Consider the following 20,929-nt stretch of genomic DNA (forward strand, 5'->3'; position numbering starts at 1 on the left):
CCACCTGCACTCCCATCCTCTTCCTTCCTTCAGTTCTTATTATTTCTTTGAGTTTTTACAATAAGATAATTTCAGTTTATTTTATAATCATAAGCTTAATCCTCCACTAAGTAAAGAATTCATCAAATAGTAGGAATTAAAAAACCAGCCAGTGCCACAGCTCAATAGGCTAATTATCCACCTGGCGCTGGCACAGCTGGTTCTAGTCCTGGTCGGGGCACCGGATTCTGTCCCGGTTGCTCCTCTTCCAGGCCAGCTCTCTGCTGTGGCCCGGGAGTGCAGCGGAGGATGGCCCAAGTCCTTGGGCCCTGCACCTGCATGGGAGACCAGGAGAAGCCCCTGGCTCCTGGCTTCAGATCAGTGCAGTGCACCAGCTGCAGCGCACTGGCCACAGCGGCCATTGGGGGTGAACCAACAGAAAAGGAAGACCTTTCTCTCTGTCTCTCTCTCTCACTGTCCACTCTGCCTGTCAAAAAAAAAAAGAAAGAAGGAAAGAAAGAAAGAAAGAAAGAAAGAAAGAAAGAAAGAAAGAAAGAAAGAAAGAAAGAAAGAGAAAGAAAAAGAAAAAAAACCACTGCTCCTCAGTGGTAAAGATAAGATCTGCAAAAAATAATCAAATCTCAAAATGTCAATTTTACTCATATATATTACATTATTTTATTTTGTACTTTATTAGTTACCACAGATCAGGGAAAACATGATATTTGGCTTTTGGAGACTGGTTTATTTCACTAAGTATAAAAGTTTCCAGTTGCATCCACTTTGTTGCAAAAGTAGTATTCCATATTGTATATATACCACATTTTCTTTATCCAGTCATAAGTTGATAAATGATGGAATCTGGATTGATTCCATGTCTTAGCTATTGTGAATTGAGCTTCAGCACACTGGCAGTATAGATAACTCTTTTCATTTTTTTTTTTACTTTTTTTTTGAACCTAAAATCCTTTAAGACATACAAATTTCATATATACAACTTTAGGAACATGGTGATTCTTACACCCCACACTCATTCCCATCCTTCTTCATCCTACTTCTCCTCTCATCTCCTATTCCAATTTTTTATAAAAATCTATTTTCAATTAACTTTATGCTCATAAGATCAAACCTACACTAAGTGAAGAGTTCAACAAATTGTATGAAAAGAAAAAAAAAAAAAAAACCTGTTCCTCAACAGTCAAAACAAAGGCTATTCAAAATCATAACATATCAAAGTGTCAATTTCACTCCTATAAAGAGTACCTTTTAAGTACGCTATTAGTTACCACAGATCAGGGAGAACAGATGGTATTTATCTTTTTGGGCCTGCCTTATTTCACTAAGTAAAATGGTTTCCAGTTGCATTCATTTTATTGCAAATGACAAATTTCATGTTTTTGTTTTTGTTTTTCTTTTTTACTGCTGTGTAGTATTCCATGGTGTACATACCATAACTTCTTTATCCTGTCTTCAGCTGATGGACACTTAGGTTTATTCCATATCTTAGCTATTGTGAATTGAGCTGCAATAAACATGGGAGTACAGATCACTCTTTCATATGCTGATTATATTTCCTTTGGGTAAATTCCCAGCAGTGGGATGGCTGGGTCATAGGGCAGGACTACTTCCAGATTTCTGAGATATCTCCAAACTGTCTTCCAAGGTGGCTTTGCCAGTTTACATTCCCACCAACAGTGGATTAGAGTAATTTTCCCCACATCCTCAACCACATTTATTGGTTTTTTGATTTTTTTTTTTTTTTTTAACAGGCAGAGTGGACAGTGAGAGAGACAGAGAAAGGTCTTCCTTTTACCGTTGTTTCACCCTCCAATGGTTGCCGCAGCCAGTGCGCTGCAGCCTGCGCACTGCGCTGATCAGAAGCCAGGAGCTTCTCCTGGTCTCCCATGCGGGTGCAGGGCCCAAGCACTTGGGCCATCCTCCTCTGCACTCCCGGGCCACAGCAGAGAGCTGGCCTGGAAGAGGGGCAACCAGGACAGAATCCGGCGCCCTGACCAGGACTAGAACCCAGTGTGCTGGCGCCACAGGCGGTAGATTAGCCTATTGAGCCCTGGCACCGGCCAGTTTTTTGATTTATGTCTAAGAGCTATTCTAACTGGAAAGAGGTAAAACCTCATTGTGGTTTTTATTTGCGTTTCCCTGGTGGTCAGTGATCCTCAACATTTTTTTCACGGGTCTGTTGGCCATTTGAATTTCTTATTTGGAAACTGTTCAAGTCCTTTGCTCATTTTTTTTCCCCCCAGGCAAGTTAGTGAGAGAGAGAGAGACAAAGAGAAAGGTCTTCCTTTTGTTGGTTCACTCTCCTAATGGCCACTATGGCCAGCGCTGTGCCGATCCAAAGCCAGAAGTCGGGTACTTCCTCCCAGTCTCCCATACGAGTGCAGGGACCCAAGCACTTGGGCCATCGTCTGCTGCCCTCCAGGACCACAGCAGAGAGCTGGACTGGAAGAGGAGCAACCGGAACTAGAGTCCAGGGTGCTGGCGCCACAGGTGGAGGACCAGCCAAGTGAGCCATGGCACTGGCCAGCTTTGCTCATTTCTTAAATGGAATGTTTGTTTTTGAGGTTCTCATATAGACTTTCCCCAGCATTTTCCCTGGAATTTGAAAATGACACCTCAAAGTCACATGGAAATTAATTTAGCTCACTTTCTCTGTCAAATGTTTCTATTTTATCCCTGTCCTTTTATGAATGCAACTTGGAACCCAAAGAACAGTAGTCTTTTATAAAAGTCAATCTTTCTGCCTAATGTCTAATGGCTAGATTTATCCCTGAGGAAGGATGTAAATTCATTGCAAATGATACTTTAATGGAGCCTAGCTTTTTTGTCATGCAAAGAGATCCAAATGGATGTGGCAGCCAGCAGCAATTCCTATGGGAAGCAATGCAACATGAAGCAAGTGATCTTGTCAGAAATAAGTAAATAAATACTTCTAGCTTTGCCATTTTAACAATTTTATTCCATCAAAGAAATGCAGAACATGATTTACATGTTGTTGATATCTTTTTAAAGAAGGAGTCCAAGTGCTAGAGCTTGTTTGCACTTATTGTAATGGATCTGACAGGTATTTTATTCATGATATGCTGGAGAAAACATTAGCTACTACAAAGATGCAAAATGCTCATAAATGAATATACATTCATTTACTTTAGATAAATGATCCCTTTACATTGCTATGGGTTGTGTTAATTTGTTGACTACCTCTTCTACAGCAGTGTACGTTATTTTTTTGAATGTGTAGTTCCCTCTATATTTTATCATACATTGTAATAGTAACACCCTGGCTCTGAACAAACTGATGGGATTGTGAAGTTAAAAAGATGAGGAAGGAAATGCACACAAACATAGTGAAAATACGTTCGTTCCAAGACATCACAGATAACAATGGCAGGTAGCCCCTTCATAGAAAATGCTTAAAAAATAACCACATTTTAGTTTCATTAAATTACAATAGGTAGCAAGTTTTTTAATACTTTAATGAAAATTATTTGAAATGATATGGAAATAAACAAATATAACAATCTACTTAATCTAATACTGAATTATTAAGGGAATGGTTTGCTGATAGCAACTCTATGGGTAATATTGTAGACATGTCCAGAGTTTTTGAACAAGTGTTATTTGATTCTAACTCCTGTCTTTTGAAAGCAGGGCAGGTTCAGCTACTCATGGATCCGTGAGATAACAGACCAGTTAACATTCTCTTCAGGGGAGAGAAATAATTTCCATGGGAAGTAACCATTGTGAATTTAATAAGATTCCAAATAGTTGCCATAGGAGATAACAGTGATTTAATATTGGCATTAATCTTTTAAATGGAGGAAGGTGTTCAGCCTAGAGGTTAAGATACCCACATCTCATATCACAGTGCCTGGACTCGATGTCTGACTGGCTTCTGACTTCAACTTCATGCTAATGTAGACTTGGGAACGTGGCAGTGACAGCTCAAGTAATTGGCTTCCAGCAGTCCACCTGAGACACCCAGATTATGTTCTCAGCTCCAAATTTCACCCTGGCCCACCTCTAGCTATTTTAGGCATTTGGGAAGTGATCCAAAAGATGGGACCTCTCCCCTCTCTCTGCCTTTCAAACAACAACAACAAAAATTACAGAAATTTTCTATGCTATTCAGTTACTTTATTATTTTTAATACATTCAGTTGTCAGCAATATACAAAATACACATTTTTCATTTAAATTGCAAATATGCAATTATAAAGGTTAATCAGAATGTGAACATCTATGTACTATAAGACAGGTCAAGAAAAGGAGCATCTTTAATATACTAGAAACCGCCATCCTGTGAGTCCATCCTCAACACAGGTCCCTTCCTTTCTCCAGAATTAACCAATATTGTGACATTTGAATGGTAACCGTCTTTGTTTCTGGAGAATAATTAACCCTACCAATTGTATTACTAAAATTGTTATAATTTAGATTTGGGGGAATGTTTTAATATTTACCTATGTTGTTACATGTAGACATGATTATTCTTATTACAGCATAGAACACTACATTGTAATGAAAGACTACAGTACAACTTATATATATGATTTACTTGGTCAATTCCAGCGTTTATAAATAACACTGAGATGTGTAAATGAATGTGTATTTTAAAGAGAGATGAGGTCGACATTATCTATAGAAGTGTGATCTTTGGATCACTAGTGAAAGTATTATCTCAGGACTAATGCTACAAGTATAAATTTTTGAGTTTTTCCCCTAAATGTAGTTCATCAGAAATTCCAAATTTGGGACTCAGCATTCTGTTTTAGCAAGGCTTCTGGTTCATATTGACACACTTTAATGTGCGAGAACTGGGTCCAGCTTTGTGGCACAGTGGATAAAGCTGCCACCTGTGAGGATGGCAGCCCTTATGGGCGCTGGTTCATATCTCGACTGCTCTTCTTCCAATCGGTCTCCCTGTTAATGGCCTGTGCTTGGGCCCCTGCCTTCAACATGTAGCCATTTGGGGAGTGAACCACCAAATGGAAGATCTCTGTTTCTCTCTTTGTCTCTACCACTCTCTCTGTAACAATGACTTTCAAATAAATATGTTTTTAATTTTTTCATCAGAAATCATCTATACCTGTATTTATTTAGTTTTTTGTTCACCTCTGTACATAACATTTAATTTTTTTTTTTTTTTTGACAGGCAGAGTGGATAGTGAGAGAGAGAGACAGAGAGAAAGGTCTTCCTTTTGCTGTTGGTTCACCCTCCAATGGCCGCCGCAGCCAGCGTGCTATGGCCGGCACACTGCGCTGATCCGATGGCAGGAGCCAGGTGCTTCTCCTGGTCTCCCATGGGGTGCAGGGCGCAAGCACTTGGACCATCCTCCACTGCACTCCCTGGCCACAGCAGAGAGCTGGCCTGGAAGAGGGGCAACCAGGACAGAATCTGGTGCCCAAACCGGGACTAGAACCCGGTGTGCCGGCACCGCAAGGTGGAGGATTAGCCTATTGAGCCGTGGTGCCAGCCATAATATTTAATTTGATCTCTATGGTAGTACATATGTTATTGGTAAGGTCATTTTTTATTACTTTATATTTTTGTTGCTAGTATAACTTTTGTGTAGCATTTTTATTTTATACACGTGGATGTATAAATCTGAGAAAACTCTAAAAGGTGGAGAAGAAAAGACAGATACATTAGAGAACCTTGGAATCCAAATAATGACAAGATGGTAGCTGGATTCTTAATTTTTTTTTTTTTTTTTTTTTTTTGCACCACGTATCACTAACACAAAATTGAAGGAAGCAAACCAGAAATGCTAAGAGGTGCAAGCAAAACAAATTCCAATAAAATCTGTTTCTCTAATTAAGGAACAAGAAAAGAGGCAGCCTTGTAGGATCACATGAAAATATGTGGTCTTATTCCTCACATATGCAAGCAAAAGATGAGTAAGGAATCTAGATTTCCACACTCACCAATCCATAATAAGATAACCTAGTCTGATGTTAGCACTGTAGTGCAGGGGGTAAGCCGCAGCTTTCTTCTCCAGCACCTCACATTGCAGTGCAGCACTGAGACAGTTTCTTCTCTGAGGATAGTTATTACAATGTGAAGTCTGGACTCCTACTCCCACTAAGCAGTGAGCCTACACTTTCCTTGTTGCAGAAAAGGTCCAGTAGGACATTAAGGATTTGGGTACTACCCAGTGTTTAGGAGGCTACCTCACTCCCATGGTACTAATAGGTCAGTCACAGAGCATTAATGAGGTAACCTGCCTTCTCCTAGGCATATAGTCTCAGGGGGAAGCCAGAACTCTCACCAGCTCTTAGCTAATGAGGAGGTCATTGTGAGTGTCAACAGAAGCTGAGTAGACTCTGAACTTCCACCTGCACCTGGCAATACTTAAGAGGCTCTTTCCTTCCCTGCTACATGACCTTACTAAACAGAAGATTTAAATAACTTCCAGGGGCCGACGCCGGGGCATAGCAAGTAAAGCCGCACCTGCAGTGCCGGCATCCCATAGGGACGCTTGTTCCAGTTCCAGCTGCTCCACTTCTGATCCAGCTCTCTGCTATGCCCTGGGAAAGCAGCGGAAGATGGCCCAAGTCCTTGGACCCCTGCACTCACGTGGGAGACCCAGAAGTAGCTCCTGGCTCCTGGATTCAGATCAGCACAGCTCCAGCCATGCAGCCATCTGGGGAGTGAACCAGTGGATGGAAGACCTCTTTCTCTCTCTGTCTCTCCTTCTTTCTGTGTGTAACTCTTTCAAATAAATACATAAATCTTTAAAAAAAAATAACTTCTAGCATCCATAAAATATATAAAACCCAAATGGTCAGTTTCAGAAAGAATGAAAAATTACTTATAAAAAGGAGAATGAAATCTCAGGGAAGAGTTAGGGAGAAAATGACAGAGGAAACACCATGCAAATTAGAGGGACACTGTGGATCTATGTGGAGGGTGTGGATGCACATAACTCAGGACCCCAGCAGTTGAGAACCTCAGCACCAAATCTGGAGTGAAGTGAGACCAGACTGCAACAGCCCAAGCCACTGGTGATAAGGATTCAGAAAGAGCCTTGTGAGGAGACAGCTTGGAGCCCTGTGGGAGACAGTGCGTCAGCCAACCTAAAGGGAAAAAAAGGGGGGCACGCTTCTCTCTTCCTGACCACCCGGCACCAGCATCCTGTAACTAGCTGCCGGAGAGTGGGAGCCATTTTGGACATAAATAACACCTGTGCCAGCTGGTGTCCACACGCCCAGCAACCAGCCGAGAGGAGAGCTTAAGTCTGGCTGGCAGAATTGACAGGGGCTGGAGGCTCGTGACTATGGGAGCCTTGTGTGCTGGGACTGTGAAAACACTGTGGCTGCACGGGAGGGAGCAGGGTGTGCCTAGGAATTTGGGCAGTCACTGTGGGCAGCTCCGACTGCTGGGGGCTCCCTGATTCCCTGGTGACGGTCACTGCTGCAGAATCCGTGTTAACACTGAGGACTGCATGGATCCTTTCTGTGGTTCCTGTGGCAGCATAGATGAAATTTGTACCCACTGAGGCTAGCGCCCAGGCATTGGTCTCCTTTGCGGCAAGGAGGAGAGTGTGAGACTATGCCAACAGAGCACAACAAACCTCCCCTCTGATTAAAAAAAAAAAGAAATTTACCACATCCAACTTGGGTGTCACCTTGGACACTCCCTCATCCTGGAGCACAAACAGAGCTCCCTGACTACACCCAGCACACACCTCTTTGTACTCCCTGAAAGAGCAGACACTTCACTAAGCCATAGAGGCATAGTTCAAAGATAAAACAGCTCACAGGGAAAAGAAAACAAAACAAAACAAATAAAAAATAAGTATCACCACAAATGCCTAATAATAAACAAATAAATACAGCAATTCAAAAACAAGAATAAGGAAGACAACATGAGCCCCCCAAAAACACAATACCTAGGGGCCTGCGCCATGGCGCACTAGGTTAATCCTCTGCCTGCAGCGCCAGCATCCCATATCGATGCTGGGTTCTAGTCCTGGTTGCTCTTCTTGCAGTCCAGCTCTCTGCTGTGGCCCGGGAGGGCAGTAGAGGATGGCCCAGATGCTTGGGCCCCTGCACTTATGTGGGAGACCAGGAAGAAGCTCCTGGCTCTTGGCTTCAGATCAGCACAGCTCCGTCCATTGTGGCCATTTGAGGGAGTGAACCATTGGAAGAAGACCTTTCTCTCCATCTCTCATCTCTCTCTCTCTCACTGTAATTCTACCTGTCAAAAAAAAAAAACAAACAAAAAAAAAAACAACTAAAGAATACAACACTTCAAGATTAGAATGTGAAATGAAATGCCAGAAACGAAATTCAAAAAATTGATCATATGATTACGTAGAAGTAATAAGAAGCAAATTCATGAACTAAAGAAATCTGTACATGATATGAAGGGAAATTTTTCATACAAAATTGAGATTTTTAAAGAGAAATCAAGATGAAATACTGGAAATGAAGTATTCAATAGAACAAATAAAACATACGGTGGAAAGGCTTAGGAACAGACTTGGTGAAGCAGAAGAAATAATATCCGAGTCAGAAGACAACTATCTGGAAATTTTACAATCAAAGTGAAAAAAAGGAAGAAATTAGAAAACTAAAACACAGTGTTAGAGATCTATGGGATACTATCAATCAACCCAACATACAGGTCTTAGTAGTTCCTGAAGATGTGGAAAGAGATAATGGGTTAGAAAGTCTTTTTAGTGAAATATTAGTGAAATAATTACAGAAAACATCCCTATTTTGGAAAAAGAAAGGGCAGCCCAAGTACAAAAAACTCACAAAACACCTAATAGACATGACCAGAAAAGAACTTCATGATGACACATTGTAGTCAAAGTCTCCACAGTAAAACATAAAGAAAAGATTCTAAAATGTGCATGAGAAAAACAACAGATCTCCAATTAGACTCACAGCATACTTATCAGAAACCCTACAGGCTAGGAGAGAATGGTGAAACACATTCCAAGAGAAGAGAAAAAAAATGTCAACCCATAATACTGCAACCTACAAAGCTCACATTTATGAATGAGGGTGAAATAAAGACCTTCCATAACAAACAGAAACTGTACCACCTGTACAGCCTTACAAAAAGATGCTTAAGAATGTGCTACACACAGAAACATGGTCATCACACAGAAGGCAAAGGAAGTAAAGCTCCTAGTAAAAGTACAAAAGAAATCCAAAGTAAAAATAGGAGTCGCCTCAAGAGAGGCAGCAGAAGAGTTCTTGCAGGGCACTACTGCAGACCCTCCCCAGATGAGATTGGTTAGAATAGCAAAGAAAAAAGTCCTAGACATCAAGGTGATTAGACCAAAGTCCATTAGGAAAGCACACATACAATGGGGCACAGTGTCCTCACAGCAGACATCAAGATGAGAGATGCTCTATTCAGGTCTGTAAAAAGGGGGTCTGGTTAAGGAATTTGCATGAGGGTTGAACTAAGGCACGTATTTCGTAGCATATCTGTGCCTGGGAATGTTCAAGGCTCTGGCTTGGGCTCAAGCCTTCAGGGAAAATATGGAGCTGGCTCAGTCACACATTGGTCAACGTACTGTATTTCCTGGTCAGGATGAAGATAGAAAGCAGAGGTAGCTGGGGGACCATGGTGCCTCATTCCAACAATAAGCCATTACTTCTTGTTCTTGTTTTTCCAGTGTATCATTTAACATCTGTGGGTCACCTATGTTGATTTCAGTTTCAAATACCTGCCACTCCTTATCTTGTCTACCATATTATATTTTCAAATAAGAAAAGAAATCAAATAAAAAATCTTTCACTTCCTCAAGAGTACAACCACAGGATTACCTACATTCATATCTTTTACTTTGTTCTTCTACTTATAAAGGAGGAACTGCACAGGTTCAGTGACGGCCAATCTCTTCCTGTGTGCTCTGGTAAAAATATATTCCAATCACTTCAGAAATCCCCTCCTGTTACATATTTTTCTTTTCCTTTTTAATTTAACCTTTCTTGTTAATATATTTCCATTAAGTAGGAGACATAGTACTCCTATTTTTCTTCTTTAAATCAAACTGATTGTTTTTTTCTTACCAAAGCTACTTTCAATGCAGAATTCCAAATGATGGGTATAGCATAAATCTTCAATGTTCTTTTTTCCTATTTTTACCCTTTTGTGCAATATCAGTTTTAAATGAATTCATGAATAACAAACCTTATCACATTTCTTACTATTCCCTTCGTTTCTCATCTGCTCCAGACATGCTGTTCTCTCTTTTGCCCATGAACCTTAATTTAAAACAAACATTCCAATCATAGAAATTTAGTCTTTCCCTGTATTCTACTGAGAATACTCTTGTTCCAATATCTGCATAGCTCATTACCTAACTTCACCCAGGTATCTTCCCAAATGTTGTTATGACTACCCTAGTTAGACATATCTCACAGATTCAGCTCCATTAGACTATTTTAGCATATCTCAGGACCCTAATTTATTTTCTGTTTTGGACTTTTTCTACATTTGAAACTGTACATTGTATAGTTATTTAGTTTGGGGACCTATAGTATAAAAACTTTCATAGTTACAGTAATGGTAATTATTTCATGAAGTTATTGAGACAATTAAATGAGTTTCTACATGAACAAGTCCTTTTAAAAAGTTCTTAGAAAATATTGTTCAATGAATTTTTATTTGTATTATTTTAAATTTTTTTCTATAACTAGAATACAATATATAAGAAAGGTTCCAATTATTTTGTTTTCTGCTTTAACTCCAGTTCCTAGAGAAATGACTGACAATGCTCAACAGATATTCATTGAATTAATTCAAAGATGTCTCTCAAAGCTACAACTCTAGCCTGAATTTACCTTGCATTTTATTTGGGTATTTCAAATCACCTTTTAGATTTCCCTTGGATGTCTAATAATATTTCAACCTGTGTGACTACAATAAAAATAATGACTATGTTTCTTAAAATAGTTTTCACCATCTTCAAAAAATTAGTTATCTTTGATCCTTTTCTTTATTGCCGCCCCCCACCAAGCAGTCAGTCTCATAATCACTGAAGTAAATTCCAAACCCAATCACTTGTTACCACCTTCTCTGCCAGCTTCATATCTTACCCAGACCAAAACAATTGCATCCCAATGTTTTCCACTGTTATTTTCTAATTGTGTGTTTTTACACAATAGTTTGATCATAGCATATTACTTTCTAAAACTCACTGATACCCACCTACTGCAATTGGAAAAAAAAAATCAAGCTCTTCATTATTTACAGTTTCCTACAGGACCCAACCCTGCCTGAATATCTGTGCCCATTTCCTTCAAATATTTTCCTCACTTTCATCCAGCCATCCTGCTTTTTGTTGTCTTCCAACTACAGCAAGGGTGTCACCAAGTCAAATTTGTTCTTCCTTCAGCTTGAAGCCCTCTTTATCTAGATCTGTTCTTTCCAGCACCTTAGCCATTAGGCATATGTGGCTATTTAAATTCAAATTAAGGTTCACAAATTTAAAATTCAGTCCTTGGCTTCATTAGCTATATTTCACATGCTAATAGCACCTGAAACAGATCCATCATCACAGAAATTCTACCAGACAGGAAAGCTATATACCTTTCTATTGCCACCTTCTTAGGGTTGTGCAGATTTCACCCTTCTCAAAAAGTTCTTCCATGGTCCCTAAAGTAGCCTTTCACCCCAGTCATTATCACATTACAGCATTTTTTAAACATTTCTCTTATATTTATTTCTTTAAAAATGTAATAACCTATTTGACAATTTTAGCCACCTAACAATTACTATGAAGAATATCCCAAGCATAAGTAGTAATTCAGTAAATACTGTGATTGGCTCATCAATTGGATCAACTGGAGTTTACTACACACATTAAATGTGCTTAAAAATTATATCTTACATAACTCATCCTTAGACAATTTACATTTTCCTCTATTTCCTCCAGCTTTCTCCTTCCTAGGTCAAGTTGAATGGAAAAATCCAAAAACAAACAAAAAATCCCTTTATATCTAGAACTCTATTGACTAGGTAATCTACTTGCTTATTAGTCTAAATTTACTCATTTGGTATGAATTGATTCTGAGTTCTGGCTCCAGTTTCCAACCACCTGCTAATGTAGACACTGGGAGACAGGAATGATGGCTTAAGTAATCGAGTCCCTACCAATCAGGTGGAGACCTGGATTGAGGTCCTGGCTACCAGCTTCAGCTCCTAAAGAGGAATTATGGGCATCTGGGCAGTGAACCAGCAGATGGGATGGTTTTTTCTAGCTCTCTTCTCTATCTATATTTCTCTTCAAATAAGTAAAAATTAAAATAAATAAATAAAGAGCATAATGGAACTGAGAATGTTGAGATACATTGATTCATGGATGAGTACTGAAGCAGAGAATTAAAAGTTGTCAAATAGGATGTTGGACTTCTCCTTTCTATTCCTATCTACAAAGGGATCATTTTCTACCAAGATGGGGAAGAATCACAGCACCTATAAGTTATGGGGACACTAAAAATCAAGCATAAAATATAACCTTTTATTTCTCACTTATTTTGCCACTTTTCTAAATCTATTGTTTTCGCAGGGAAAGATACTTACATGTCCTCATCTCAGAATCTCAGAATCTCAAGGTTATATTTTATGCTTGATTTTTAGTGTTCCCTTAACTTACAGATGCTGTGATTCTTCCCCCATCTTAGTGGAAAATGATTCCTTTGTAGATAGGAATATGTGGGGAGCAACCCGGACTGGACTGAGTTACTGGAATTAAGACTTATTCTATGCATCTGCTCTCCCACAATATGGCGCTGGGAGAGGAGAAAACAGCTTCTATGCAGCTGCCTCTTGCCAACTTGAGTGATGACCTCCAGGAGCTGATCCTGCTCCTGATTGGAGGAGAGCAGCGTACTCGGTGTGAGGGCAGCCGAGTTGGGATTGGCGGAGGAGGACTATAAAGGAGGAGAGAGACAACATGCACCAGGAACATCTAAGGGGAACACCTGTGCAGCCCCCGAGAGAGCCGGCCAGCGGTGTGCCGCTCCCCCACGGAAGTGGGGAAAGTGGCTAGGGGGAACCGCCCTTCCACGGAGGTGGAAGGGACAGTAGCCAACCCGGGAAGAACCAGCAGCAAACCGGGGAGGGCCGAGCAGACAAAAGAACAACGCAGGGTCCTGTGTCGTTCCTCCGCGAAGACGGGGAGCGACATAATGGTGCCGTGACTCAGATAGGAAACTTAGGAGGGAAGAAACGGGAAGAAGTGGAAAATACCGGAGAGAGAGACTAGCAAAGAGCCTAGGGAAAAACCGGACAGAAAAGGTGCCGGAAGAAGCTATCGAAAGCCTAGGCATAGACTCGGATACGGACTGTGGGAAAGAAGTTAGGATTTAAAGTGAAAGCAAGAAGAAACTTAGACTCAGATACGGACTGCAGGTTGAAAGTGAAAGTGAAACCTATAAGAAACTTAGACTTGGATACGGACTGTGGGGAGAGGCCAGGAGAAATGAGGGAGGAATATTGTTGGAAGAAAACTTAGGGAAACATACCGGGTAGAGAAAAATGTTAGGGAGGATGAAGCCGCGAGTGCAGGCCGAGGCGGAGACGTAAGCCAGCTTAGAATTCTTCAAGTCAGTCCGGGGAGCAAAAGGCGAAAATCTGGAACCAGAGGCAGAGACGTGGGCCGCCAGGTTGGAATTCGCCAGGTTAGTCCGGGGAACTTGGACTGAATGCCGGTGGTGGCGGAAACGTAAGCTACGCTGTGTGATTCACGGAAGCCGCCGCGTGCAGAGAGAGCACGGGGCGTGAATAGATAGGGAACGCGGGGCTGGCGCGAGGCCGTGGTGCAGGCGCGAAGGGCATGGAGACCGCGGAGTGTGCGCGCGAAGCCGAGCTGCGCAGAGCCGGGAGCCCGCCGCAGGGCGGGCGCCGGGAAGCCGCGCAGATGAGAGAAGCGCGGGCTGAAGCGGCTCAGAGCCGGGAAGCCGCCGAGAAGCAGCCTTGGGGCGGGCGCTGGGAAGCCACAGGGATAAGAGAAACAGAAGTTTAGAAGTAAAATGAGAGAAATAGGAATGCTGGTAGATAGAAGTAAAATAGGAGAAATAGGAATGCCCGGAGATAGAGAAACAGAAAAATAAGGCCTCCCCACAACACAGCAATGAGAGAGCTTGGATTCAGTCTGCCTGATTAGGACGATAAGCACCTGCGGGCGGCTAGCAGCTTATGCGCCGCAGGTCACCGAAGACAGGCACGAATTAACATTAATAAGTCTCCCCACAATACGGCGATGAGAAGGCTTGGATTCGGTTTGCCTGATTGATAGGACTTGTAAGCACCTGTGGGCAACTCTAGCAAGCAGAGCAGAGTGTGTGCTGCGGGACACCGAAGACAGGCGCGTATCAACGCCAAAAAATAAAAAGAAAGGGGGATCTGTGGGGAGCAACCCGGACTGGACTGAGTTACTGGAATTAAGACTTATTCTATGCATCTGCTCTCCCACAATATGGCGCTGGGAGAGGAGCAAACAGCTTCTATGCAGCTGCCTCTTGCCAACTTGAGTGATGACCTCCAGGAGCTGATCCTGCTCCTGATTGGAGGAGAGCAGCGTACTCGGCGTGTGGGCAGCCGAGTTAGGATTGGCGGAGGAGGACTATAAAGGAGAGAGACAACATGCACCAGGAACATCTAAGGGGAACATCTATCTGAAGGAACACCTGTGCAGCCCCCGAGAGAGCCGGCCAGCGGTGTGCCGCTCCCCTGCGGAAGTGGGGAAAGTGGCCAGGGGGAACCGCCCTTCCACGGAGGTGGAAGGGTCGGTAGCCAACCCGGGAAGAACCAGCAGCAAACCCGGGGAGGGCCGAGCAGACAAAAGAACAGCGCAGGGTCCTGTGTTGTTCCTCCACGAAGAGGGGGAGCGACAGAAATAGAAAGGAGAAGCCCAACATCCTATCCGACAATGAACAGACCACTAGCCTACGTGCTAAACCATGTAGATGGGCTAGGGATTAGAGTAGGGTTAGAGTTTCTCTCCAAAACACACAAATTGCTTATCTCAGTGTATGAGAGGACACAGATGAAATATTCCAAACACCATAATCTGGTGACAGTGGATATAATTATGGGGAGAACTCAAGGTATCTGCATTTCTCTGCAAGCCATTCTTTTGTATCATGATGTATCTGGAAAGTCATGCTTAGCCTTTGAAAATCTCCAGTCAAGTACCACATGACTGATTCTGCCCTCAAGGAGTTCACATGAGATGGAGTATGAATATATCCCTAGGGCTGAGATTCAGTCCTGGTCCTTTCAACAGAAAACTACTGTCTGCATAAAATCAAGGATCACTTGCAGAAAGCCTCCCTTCAAGTTTTCAAATTATAAAATATATTTATCTACTTTGAAAGGAATAGTCATGACAGGTAAAACCACTGTATTTTATTCATTATAATATATATATATATATATATACACACACACACATATACATATATCTGTATCAATCTAGAGACAAGGGAGTGGATTAAGTACAAGACAAAATTCTGCCTTATCAATATGCAGTGCTTTGGTGTTTAACTGTAATCCTTCCTTTCCAGAGGCCCTATGTCTACAGTCTCTAAGGATGTCAGTTGTGAGGCAAGTCCCTCTGAGAAAATGGAGCAGGGTCTTCTTAGGATCAAAGTAAACCTTTGACATGTCTCACATTCCTTTTCTGTCCATCCATGGCAATGAAAGGATGATAGGAGTAGACAATGGATGTCTCCTTTGGAAGTAGTGTGAAATAAAGAATACTTCAAACATCTGTAGAAAATGTGAATTATGACAATATGCATGGAATTCAAATTTTTCAACAACATGAATGTATCACTTAATTCTATATTCCATTAACTTTTTGAAATAACTTCACCCAGTGAAATGACTGTTAGGTGGCTTTGGGGCAAAACTTGTAAATTTTTACCTTATTTACTCCTTTGAGATAATATAATATATACCAAGATCTTGGTCGTGAGGATCAAATACTGGGATGTGCTGAAGAACCATAAGGAAGGAAAATGTTGAGAAATTCTGGGAACTTGGAATAGAATGATTCTTCCCACCATTCCTGCCCTCCCACCCATACTTCCACCCTATCACTTCCTCCCTCTCCCATTTCCAGTCCCATTCTCCTCTAAGACCCAGTTTCAGTTAACTTTATACACAGAAGACCAACTTTATACAAAGTAAAGAGTTCAACAATTTGCGCGGAAAAAAAAAAATTGTTCAACAGGCAAGACAAAGGCTGTTCATAGTCATTGCATCTCGAAGTTAATTTCATTTTTTTGAGAAACTTTAAAGAAGCACCAGAGAATGATACATTTTGTTTGAGCATTTAATACATTAAAAAAAAAAGTAAGTCCTTGAGAACAAGTTTTATCATTAATTAATGAAGCACCTAAGAAAACAAGCAATGGAATTGGACACTAAGGCATAACTAAAACTTGAGACATAAGAATATCCTCCACTTAACACACTAAACCAAGTAAATCTTTGAGAAGAAGTTTTACTGTTAACTCTCATAATACAACTCTGAGAACAGAAGACCTGAGTGGGAAATTAGTGCACAGTGACTCCTACTGTTAATTTAAGTAAAATGTCAGTGACCACCCAAGGCTCTTGACATGCTCTGCCTAGGCTATGGAAGCCCTTTGAATTCACACAGTCAGTATTTAGACAAGGCTTTCTAGGTTGGGGCATTCACTCTTTTTTTAACTCTATATATTATTATTACCAGACACCTAATCCTATTTATATGATCACTGTAATACTTAATTCTATCTATAGCCAGTTCTTTTGACTCAGTTATGCCCCTCATTTTTTTTTTTAAATATTTAGTTATATATTTATTTGGAAGGTAGAATTACAGAGAGGAAGAGAGAGGGAGAGCTTCCATCTACTAGCTCACTCACCAAATGGCTGCAATGGCCAGAGCTGGGCTGATCCAAAGCCAGGAGCTTGGAGCTTGGAGCTTGGAGCTTCTCCTGGGTCTCCCACGTGGGTACAGGGACCCAAGGAGCTGCTTCCCCAGGCACATTAGCAGGGAGCTGTATTGGAAGTGGAGCAGGCAGGATTTGAACCAGTGCTCATATGGGATGCTGGCACTGTAGGCAGCAGCTTTACTCACTACACTACAGAGCTGGCCCCTCCCCTCATCTTACTCTATAGCTACCATTTTCTGTAGGTATATTGGCATACGTCTTGAGATGACTTGATAAGGATAATTTACTTCATCACTGATGGCAAGATCTCTTATACAATATATGAAGCTGTTGAACATACAGGTCTTAAATTCTTTGGGGCATCAGTGAAATATGTTATTCCCTTTATTTCCTCTTTGGATTCTGTATGAATTCTGACTGAATCATCTCTAATGATGGCCTTCATCTCATCAAACTCTCCAAAACATCAATGATAAACTTTCTACCTTAGTTTTTCTTAAATCTGGTCTTGATCCTATACTGTTTTCTATGAAGAAGCAGTTATCAGACTCCTTTTTGATTCCTCTTTATCTCTTGCCACCATCTATTCTGAGACCTCTGAGAGTCTCCTTAGCATTCTGTCTAGCTGAGGACCTTACTGAGGTTCCTTTTCTTTCACTGATCTTATTTCTGATTTCTTCTTCTTCATCTTCCCCTTGATGTTACTATACTTTACCTTCGAGATGACCTCACACCTCATTACTTTATTCACCATCCTCACAAACTTTCTTCTGGGTACCAGAGTCCATCCTATAATTGTCCTTTTTTTTTTTTTAAGATTTATTTATTTATTTGAGAGGTAGAGTTACAGACAGTGAGAGGGACAAAGAGAAAGGTCTTCCTTCCATTGGTTCACTCCCCAAATGGCTGCAACGACCGGAGCTGGCCAATCCAAAGCCAGGAGCCAGGTGCTTCTTCCCGGTCTCCCATGCGAGTGCAGGGGCCCAAGCATTTGGGCCATCTTCTACTGCTTTTCCAGACCATAGCAGAGAGCTGGATTGGAAGTGGAGCAGCTGGGACTAGAACTGGCGCCCATATGAGATACTGGCACTGCAGGCGGAGAATTAACCTACTGCACCATGGCGCCAGCCCTGGCCTTTTCATTCTTGTTCCCATTTCCCCACAGTAGCTGATGTGTATTTCCTCTGTTCAGAGCCCTTATTGCCTCTAGTCACTTCAAATCCTTTGCAATTTCCTGCTTCACATTAGGCTTTCTTGCATCTTTCAACAGTGTCCTTTCTCCCACAGTGTACTCTCCAGCCCATCCAAATGATCCCTTTATATCACTCAAAAACCTGTATCTGTCACTGGATACCTGATTGCTGCTGGATCCTTTTAAGCCTGATTTTCACTCCTTCCACCCTCAAAATTGGGTACCTCTCTGCTACCAGTACCTTTTTTCGCTGAACTTCTCACAACGCTGTGGACTGACACTTCATGAGGATTTTAGTTCTCCTGCTCCCAACCTTTTTTCAGTATAACCTGGCCCATCAGGACGCTGTGCCAGTATCCATTATTCCTGTACTGGTTTCCATCAGTGATGAGATGTAAAACTAACTACAGCATTGCCCTCAAAGAAGCTCCTCTAACACTGGTGTACTCTGGATGACAAAATCTGAACTTCTCTGGCACTGATACAACATTCAGGGAAATTTAACGGAAATGGTATTGCCAAAGAGCAAGTGGATTTTAAGCCCTCTGTACTTAAGGATCAAAGTGGCAAGAATATATAAAATAGATTGAACCTTCTCTGTGAAACTCCCAGCAATTTTACAGCTAGGAAATAGTGTGGTGAATGATCTGGAGCATATCTTAGGAAGGAGTCCAAAAGATAACCTATTAATGCACTCAGAAGGCTACTTCAAGAAGGTTCTATCATAGAGGAAATTGACTAGCTAAGTGACTCCCAGAAATGAATGATGAATTGCCACAAGATGTTAAAGGAGGAAAATAGTTAGAAGACTTGGAAAATGACCTGAAGGTACACTTGGCTTTTAATAAGTTGAACAGTACCTCGATCACTGGTTGTCTTTTTTTAGAAGTGGAAGCTATATACTTCTTAATACCAGGTTTTGCACTTTAAAACATGGGTGATAGAGTAAATTTTGAGGATGCAGTTAAATTGCCAACTTCAACTATACCTTCCAAGATTTTTATGTGATGTTGTTTAAATAATAATTTATGACATTTTTAGAAAACACACATTTCATTGTAAATAATTTCTGTAATATTGAAAAATCTTCACTAATATCAACTGTACTGATTATGATATTTATCAAACCTTTCCTTTTCCTTTGACATCAGGATTTTTCTAAAATTTTTGACATAAGGTATCATCTATGTGTATAAATGTACTAGCCAATAAATTGTCTTATTCCACAAAGCTTGAACTATTTCCTTAATGACAAATTATTTCTTACTAACATTGCTTCTCTTGATCCATTGTTCTTATTACTCTACACTTTAAGAGAATCACTAATATATGTGCTAGTTATTTTAGAACTGATTTGTGTCTGAACAATCAGCAAACAAGGAATAGAAGGAAATGCTCTCAACCAAATAAAGAACCCTTATAACTAACACCATAGTTGATAGTGAAATAAATTTTGCCTCTCTAAAATCAGGAACAAGATTATGATGCTCTCTTTTATCACTTCAACATACATGTGGAAAATCCTAAGAAATCTATAACAGATCTACCAAAGTTTACATGTGATTTCAAGGTAGTGACAGATGTCTACAAACTTTGTGAAGATAAATGAATCAACATACAGTAGAGAAATGAACTGTGTTCCAAGATCAATATCTTAAGACATTACCTACAGATTGATTTACATACTTAATTCAATCTCAATATAAACTGAAACAAACATAGGCATGCTAATTTTAAAAAAAGGACTCATAATAGCCAAAATTTGTTTTAAAAAAAGACAAAGTTGACAGAACAAGACTACTTGTTTTTAAGACTTCTAATATGGTTACTATAAAGCTTGGTGTCTACTTAAATGCAAATAGATCAATGGAACAGAATAGCGTCTAGAAATAATTATTTTTCAAATTATGCAAAGGAAAGAATAAGAAATGAAGGAGGGAGAGAGTGGGAGTGTAGAAGGATCATTATGTTCTTAAAGCTATATATATTTGAAAAACATGAAATATGTTCCATTTATATAAATAAATATTTAAAAAAGATATTAAATCAATTCCTTCTTAGCCCTTCAGACTGTTTCCAATGCTTAATGTTTCAACTTCAGCCTCTCTGGAGAGCACGCACGTATCTAGAAAGTAGATATGAAGTGTCACAAATTATGGATACATGATGAAATTCTGCTTAAATAAAATTCAAATTCGTAACTACAAGAGTAAAAGTGTTAAATGAATATGGACTGCCCGGGAGTTGGGAAATTCGACTTACTTGCTAAGATGGAAGTAGCCAGAACACATTACCCTGTTTTAGACCTGAAACACCCAGCTGAGGATGCTTATTCATTCATCAAGCAATTGACCAAGCACAGTTTAAAACGACAAAGCTTAACAAGACCGGATAAAAAGAAAGAAAACGGCACGCGTGCACAGAGCGCCCACCGCGAGCCAAGCGCGGCGTCGGGTGACCACTGCGGGGGTCTCCAGACTGGGGCTTGGGGAGGAGGCAGCCCTGGAGGAGAAACGAGCAGGGATTCCCGGCAGTCACTTCCAAGTAGGATCCTGGGGTCAAAAGCTGAGCTCTGCAACCTGCGGGCTGTCCACCACTGCGCGACTTGGGGAGGGGGCGGATCTGCTCTTGGGGAAGCTTCAGGCGGGATCCCGAGGACCCCGTAACTCTTCCAACCCCAGGCATTAGCCTACGCGCGAAGCAGAACACACCGGAGGCCACGGACGCTGTCACAGCGGGAAAACTCTGGCCAACTTCTAGCAACTCCCCTTCGCCTAGCTCTAATCCAGTAGCTCCTTCCTGGTCACAACCTAAGCCGCAC

The 20,929-nt window shown here is 41.1% G+C and overlaps 1 long non-coding RNA gene across 2 annotated transcripts; it reads right to left on the reverse strand.

Annotated features, from left to right (window-relative positions):
- Positions 1-4,112: 4,112 nt before the first annotated feature.
- On the reverse strand, positions 4,113-20,929 carry LOC108176666 (uncharacterized). Of its 2 annotated transcripts, none has more exons than XR_016216171.1 (3): positions 20,541-20,922; positions 15,899-15,969; positions 4,113-8,199 (listed from the first exon to the last, which is right to left on the reverse strand). It is a non-coding gene; the product is annotated as an uncharacterized LOC108176666 (long non-coding RNA). The 2 variants fall into 2 exon arrangements; XR_016216170.1 differs by lacking the exon at positions 4,113-8,199 and adding an exon at positions 15,364-15,741 and having other exon boundaries at positions 20,541-20,929.

The sequence above is a fragment of the Oryctolagus cuniculus genome, chromosome 11, assembly GCF_051225735.1.
Source record: "Oryctolagus cuniculus isolate XC-2025 breed Fujian yellow rabbit chromosome 11, ASM5122573v1, whole genome shotgun sequence".
Taxonomy (NCBI): domain Eukaryota; kingdom Metazoa; phylum Chordata; class Mammalia; order Lagomorpha; family Leporidae; genus Oryctolagus; species Oryctolagus cuniculus.